The sequence below is a fragment of the Jaculus jaculus genome, chromosome 1, assembly GCF_020740685.1.
Source record: "Jaculus jaculus isolate mJacJac1 chromosome 1, mJacJac1.mat.Y.cur, whole genome shotgun sequence".
Classification (NCBI taxonomy): domain Eukaryota; kingdom Metazoa; phylum Chordata; class Mammalia; order Rodentia; family Dipodidae; genus Jaculus; species Jaculus jaculus.
Window position 1 is genome coordinate 306,254,281 of NC_059102.1, and position 7,883 is coordinate 306,262,163.

The following is a 7,883-nucleotide window of genomic DNA, read 5'->3' on the forward strand; positions in this document are numbered from 1 at the left end:
ATGTCATCAGGTAACGTCTGAATAGCCGAGATTTCCACCAATGTATGTCAAAAATGCCTTGGTTTAAAACTTTCTTTTATTCTGTAACTATAAAAACTTGATGAAATTATGAACTCGTTGGAACATGGAAATTGATATAACCCAAATCTGTGTTCCCAGATCATATTTGACTCCAGAAGAGACACTCTTGCTGCCTTTGAAGTGAGAGTTGTGTATTTTGTGCCTACCTTACTAATACTTAACCTTACTTCAAAGGGATTTTGCTGAATTAGCACTCAGGAGCCTTCTGCCACAGCCTCTCAAGGGCAGAAAGTACATATCTGCGTCACTGTGCCATGCTCTGAAGTCCGAGTGCGTTAGTTTTTCTGTTGTAAACACTATTTCTTTGAGCTTCAATTTCATCATTTTAAGTAGCATTTATAAAGTTAAAAGATATAAACATAGTTGAAATATGCATAGGTCAAGGTGATTAAAAAGAAATCCTGTTCAATATTTTTATATTTTTCTGTTCACTATTTTGGGTAACAATGGCTAAATCTCATTATCGTACTCTAAATTTGAAAATCCTGTGTTGTCTTGGGCGTGCCAGTACTATTTTTAAAGAAATTGAATAAAGCAATAAACTAGAAAATAAAACATACCAAGAAAAGGATTGAAAGAGTACTTCAGGTTTAAGTTAGAGTTCATAGAGGAAAGGTTATTTTTGCAATCTTCCTGGGAATGGTTGCACTTTGAAAGTTCAAGTGTATTCTAAAATTGTGGATACCGCAGAAGATTACTTTAAATATGAGTTCATTTTTCAATACTTTTAAAAGGTAAAACGCCAACCAAAAGGATTAGTTTCATTTGGGTTGTGAACATAGAGAAGATAGGCAAAATACATTAAAAGTATACAGTATCTAGCTCCAGAAGAGTAGATAGAATCAATGGCAATTTTGTAGCTCATCTAATAACAATGTTGAACAATTTGTGTGCTCTGTGTTAGATTTCATAGATTTTCTTTGGCTCACAAGATGAATTTCAAGATTTACCAGTAATCTTAATAGAGATGGTAATTACAGCATTTTAAAAGGTTTTGCCTTGGCCCTTGAAAGAGAATCAAGGCATGAGCAAGACATAATGAAATCCATCTGTATAAAATTATAATTTCCAATTTGCAGTGTTCTAAATATCCTGGTTGTTGTTTTTATTGGCCTTTCCCCTTGGTAGTTTTTTTTTTTTCAAATGATGTAGAATATTTTAATGAGAGCTTATCTTTAAGGTCTTTGCCCTGTGGGAGTCCTGTGTACTCTGGGTGTAGAGATCAATGTCTACATACTGGTTTTGCAATTAAATCAGATTGAAGGTAATTTTTCAGCTTGTAATATAAATAAAGGTCCTGTTTCCACTGATAATCCAGATTGTGCCAGTTTTGTTTTTCTTATTTTTAGTTTTATTTTTTGTTTTTATTGGCATTTATAACAAGTTTTCTTAATCCTTTTCCAGAGCAATAGGCTGATTTTTTCTAATCTTCATATGATCTTATTTTTTTAGGCTTTTAACCTTAAATTTTATCTTCAAATATATGTATGAATCTTAATCTCTGGTATCTGCATCCTGTAATGTCTGCCCCTTGCATCCTTTTAAGTTCTGTGATACACTGTTTTCATTTAAATAAAAGAAATAAAAGTTATGTATTATTCAGCATTTTTATGTGTTTATGGAAAGGGGACTGTCTGTGACAACTTAGACTATAATATTGTCTCCAGTTGTTTCTCCAAAAGAACACCCAGTCTTAAAAATAAGAATTCAGGGTCAAGCATGAATGCTTAGGCTTATAATTCCAGTGCTCAGGAGGCTGAAGCAATAGTATTGACATGAGTTCAAGACTAGGTTACATAGTGAATTCCAGACTAGCCTGGGATTCAAAGTGAGACCTACTGTCAAAACAAAAATAAATAAATAAATAAATATATATATATATATATATATATATATATATATATAATAATTTTAAAAATCCAATGTGTTTTCAGCCAATTAAAACTACAAAATAGCTCCCCATCTGTCTTGAATAAAACTCCAGTTTCTCCATGATAATACAATCTGACTTCTGGTAGAACCAGAATGTCTCCAGTTTTGGACTTGGATTGCCACTTCATTGTAACTCTCTGTGACCCAGCACTTCCCTCCCAATTATCACTTTCCTGGAATGACCCAAGCCATTTGTCTTATTATCACTTCCCTGAAGTGGCAAGGTGTACCACCCTGCAACCAAAGAATTCCAATGACTCCACAACCCCTTAAGTATCCCCAGTCTGTAAGGCAAGTAGCTTCTGACCTGCCTGGCCAGAGCCCTTCTTAGGTTTTCCCAAATACAGCCTATCTTTGCTATTGAGCTCGTCTCTCATTTCTTTTCTGTTTTCTTTCCTAACTACCTCTGCCTACCTCTCTTATAATAGGCTCCTTTTCACTTTCCTCCACTCTCCCTCAGTGATAGCCAAATTGGATTTCTATTGGGTTTTAAAGTTTGCTGGCTCTCATCCCTCCACCTTTTGCCTGTCTACCCTGACCTTTCCAAATGCCCTTTCTAAGGCTGTGTTCTTCCCCTTCCCCTTTTCCATCTGGCTCTTCCTGCTTCAGATTCTTTTTTTTTGAAACAGGGTTACACTCTAGCCCAGGCTGACCTGGAACTCTGTAGCCCAGGCTGGCCTCAAGCTTGTAGTGATCCTCCTACCTCAGCTTCCAGAATGATGGAAATAAAGGCATGTGCCACAATGGCTGGCTGGCTGGCTTCAGGTTTTTGCCTCAGAGTACACACAGACTTCTTATAACCAGACTTTGTAAGTAACACCCTCTACTTTCTATATTCTTTATAACTTTTACAACCCTGCTTATAATTCCTAAATTATTGAGTTTTGTTTACCTCTTTATTTTGTCTTTCTCCCTGTTACATAATAGTTACAAAATATTATCACTGCATCTTTTAGTAACCCAGTATAAAGCACATTGTGTACAAATGAAAATACTTATTTACTCAATAAGTATTGAAAGAAACTTTTTCTGAGTTTAGTAATGAATTAAGGGGTAGAGAGATGGCTTACTGGTTAAGGTATCTGCCTGCAAAGCCAAAGGACCTAGGTTCAATTCCCCAGAACCCACATAAACCAGATGCACACAGTAGTGCATGTATCTGGAGCTTGTTTGCAGTGGCTAGAGGTCCTGGTGTGCCTATTCTCTCTATATATCTCTCAAATAAGTAAATAATGCACACACATATTTAAAACAATTCTACATTGAATACATTTTGAGATTTATTTCTGGAATGTATGTCTATGATATGAAATACTGACACTATTGGCCACATCTATTTTTCATTCTTCTTGCAGGTATTAACTCATTATTTGATAAAAACATTTCAAAAGTTAAGAAAAGTTCAGATGACGTTACTTTAACATCACTGACTGCAATATTTGACAGAAACAACATAAAATGGGAAAAGTTTATTTTGGATCATGCTTTCTTCCTTGTATTTTTGCATGTGTATGCATGTTTATATGCATGGGGACACACATGTGTCTGTGGGTCACTTACACATGTGTGCATGGGGAAGCCAGGGATTTACATGTGGTGCCTTCTTCAATTGCTCTCTACCTATCATTTGAGACAGGATCTCTCACCAAACCTGCAGCTCATTGCTTTGGCTAGACTAGGTAGACAGTGAGTCTCAGGCACTCCCTCCCTGTCTTTAGCTCTCCAGTGTTGGGATTTCAGACATGCACCACCATGTCTGGCAACTGCAGAGGAACAGGTCTCCCAGAGGCTAATTACTGTTGCAAAGGTTACTAGACCATCATGATACAAAAGGCAAGGCAAAGAAACTCAGTTCATGGTATCTGGAGCATGTAGCAGAAGATGTTAATACCATGAAGGATGAGGAAGTAGGAAGTATAATAGGAACCAGTGTAACTTTTAAAGGCCCAACTCTAGTGACTTCTTTTCAACAGCTAGGCTCTACCTCCTTGGAAAATAGTGCCTCCTCCTGGGAAGCAAGTATTCAAAACACAACCTGTGGTAGACATTTCAGATTGCAGCTATAACAAGCCTGAGGATAGTAATTTCAATTTTCAGCATATAGATCTTGTACCTCTGTCAGACTAATCTGTAAGTAGTCAATATTATACTATTATATACAGCATTATTTAATTTTTAGCATACAAGTAATTAGGTTTCTTTATGGTGTTTTTCAAACAAATTACTTTGTTTCCATTCCCCCATCATGCCCCTCCCATGCCCTCTCCTTGTCATCAGTAGCCCTGCTTCTGATATTACAGGGGTCTTTTGTCCACCTCACCCTTTCTCAATACCTCTTGCTTCCTTTTTATGTCCTTTCATCTAGATTCATAGTTCATACCCACTTTGATGACCCCTAATTACATACATAGAGATATTAAAAGTTAAGATCTGCATATGAGAGACAACTTGCATGTATGTTTTTCACTGGGTGGATTACTTCATTTATTGTAATATTTTCCAGTTTCCCTCCATTTTCCCATAAATGTCATAACTTCTATTTTATTTGAAAGACAGAGAGAGAGAGAGAGAGAGAGAGAGAGAGAGAGAGAGAGAGAGGCAGATAGAGAAAGAGAATGGGTGCACCAGGGCCTCTAGCCACTGCAAACAAACTCCAGATTCATGTGCCACCTTGTGTATCTGGCTTTACCAGGGTACTGTGGAACTGAACCCCCACTTTGGCTTTGCCAGCAAGCACCTTAACTGCTAAGCCATCTCTCAATAACTTTTCTCTCTCTCTCTCTCTCTCTCTCTCTCTCTTTGCGGTTGAATTAAAATCTATTGTGTATCTGTACCACATTTTCATTATCCAGTGTTTTGTGTTGACAGACATCTTGGTTAATTCCACCTCTGAGTTATTGTGCTTCTGCACTATCTGGCATCTAGAGGGTCTGCGTATTGGTAGCTAAAGTCAGTAATGTGAATGCTCTGTGCCTCAGTAAGAACCCTGCACACTTCAGTGCCAGGTGAAATTTCCTGGGAGACAATAGTTACATGTCTTGCCGTATGCTGCTGCTGGTAAAAGTGCTGTCCATGTACATGCATTAAGGGGGAAAAGTGGAGGCTGGAGAGATGGCTTAGTGGTTAAGGCACTTGCCTGCAAAGCCCAACATCCCAGATTTGATTTCCTAATACTCACGTAAAGCACTCTGGCATGCCATTCTCCCTCCCTCCTTCCTTGCCTCCTTTCCTCTCTCTGTCTCTGTCTCTTTCTCTCTCTACTTGCAAATAAATAATTAAAAAAGAGAAAGAGGTGAAAGCTCACTCCTGATTTTTCCTGGATCCCCTAAGTGCCTTTTACCCTTTATGATTTTAATCTATATCCATTCATTGTAAGAAGCTACTGTTTACATGTGGCCAACTTTCTTTTTTCTGTGTCGTTTCTAGTAAATCATCAAACGTGGAGGTGTCTGGGAACTCCCCACACGTCATTTTAACATATGTTGGCTTGGTTGTTGATATTACTTCTCTTTTTCCTTATGCACTGCTTACTTGTGTTTTGTCAATCTTTCTTTTCTGAGCATTCTCATCAGTGAATTATCAGTTTTGTTAATTGTTCTCCAATTATAAGGCTTTGGTTTTAATGACTTTTTAATATTGGTTATTATTTTCTATTTTGTTGCTGTCTACTCTGTTCTTTACTATTTTATTTCTCCTGCTTATTTTAAAATTCTGCTTCATCCCTTCTCTCCCTCTCTTTACTTCTGTCCTCCCCTTGTTTTCTTTCTTCATTATTCCCTTGTCTTTCCTTCCTTCCTTTCTCCCCAACCCCAACTTTTCTAAGTACTTATTTAGTGTAATAAAACTTCCCTCATGTACTACTGTAGGAACATCCTATAAATTTTGATATGTTGCAGTTTTATTTTCTTTCAATTCATAATATTTATTTTATTTTTAAAAATATCTTATTTCTTTATTTATGAAAAAGAGAAAGAGAGAGCAGGTAGACAGAATGGGTACACCAGGTCCTCCAGCCACTGCAAACGAACTCCAGACACATGTGCCACCTTGTGCAACTGGCTTATGTGGGTACTGGAGAATTGAACTTGGGTCTATAGGCTTTGCAAACAAGTGTCTTAAGCACTAAGCCATCTCTCCAGCCCCAAAATATATTTTTAAAATTCCTTCTTTGATTCTCTTTTTGAGTTGCAGATTATTTAAAATTCTGCTAGTTTCCAAGTCTTCTGAAGATTTTTTTTTCCTTGAGGCCTCTTATGAACTCCTGTTGTGATTACACCAGAAGTTTGTATAAACTCAAATCTTTAAATGTGTTGAGTCTTTTTTATTGCCACACAATATAACCTCTCTTGGAAAATGATCTGTGTACAAATGAAAAGAACAGAACATGTATTCTGTTATTACTGGATGGAATGTTCTATCAATGCCAATTATGCCAATTTTGGTTGATTGTATTTTTAAGTCCTCCATGTTGTTACTGCTGTTTGATCTACTTGCTCTACTATTTATCATGAGGTGGAAATTGAAGTATACTACTATAGTTATAGGTTTTTTTCATTTCTCCTTGAAATTCTAATGTTTTGGCTTCATGTGTTTTTAAGCTGTGTTTTGAATTATATATTTAAAATTATTTTATTTTATTTATCAATTTTATATTTTTTGGTTTTTCAAGGTAGGGTCTCGCGCTAGCCCATGCTGACCTGGAATTCATTATGTAGTTTCAGGGTGGCCTTGAGCTCATGGCAGTCCTCCTATCTCTGCCTCCCAAGTGCTGGGATTAAAGGCATGCACCACCACAACTGGCCGGATTGTATATCTTTATTCTTTCATACATTTATTCTACTGGAACTTGGAAACTATGTTGCTTGACATTACTATTGTCACACAGTCATTCTAGGTTTCTTGTGGTGAATATGCACATAAGTACATCTTTTTCCTTTGTAAAATGATTTAGTTCATTTGTCAATTTATTAGCTATATTCTTTATTACTTTGGTGATTGGTTTTAGGTCATAATATACATCCTTAACTATCATAGTCTATCTTTAGGTAGTAAAATACCACATATAGTATAAGAACCTTAGCAATTTCTTCCCATCTAGTCTTTATATTGTTGTTTCATGCATTCTTATTTATACATGTGCTATAAAACCTACAGTGCAACATTATTAGTTTTGCTTATCCTTTATCTTTCAAAGAAAATTAAATAAGAAAATTTTATCTATTTATTAATTGTGTAAATTACTAATTTAATTGTGTAAGTCCAGGTCATATATTATCTTTCCTCTGCCTGAAGATTGGGATTGTGAGAGCAGCAGTCAGTTATTGGAGGGGAGATTGACAATGTCTCTGGGTACTAGCATGACTCTTAATATTTCCTAAACTGTCCTTACTTTTTTTCAACTTTCCTTAATCCATTCTTCACACTGTATGGAGATGGCCTAACAGTTTCTCTTTTAATTAACCATTGTTCCCATGGCATTGGATATTGGGAAACATGGTGTTTATTTCTAAGACTCACTTAAAAATAAAATGGTACAAGTGAGCTAATAGCTTGCTTTTCCCTTTAGGAAACACTCAGAGCTCTTTCCACCAACTCTCAGATGTGTATTTAGTCTCTTAGAACTTTTGTTTATCCCTGGTTACATAACTATTAGGCAGCAGTGAGGGGTAGGTATGTGACAAAATACTTTTGTTTACCCCTGAATAATAAATAACTAGAACAATGCTTGCTTAGTATGTATGTATGGATTTACAGATGGTTGGATCAATGAAAAAAAATGCCAATAATAAACAAACAAACGGAGACTGACAGGACACAATAAGTGGTAAATAGTCTATTAGGTATGAAGAAAACATCTAATGCACAGCCAA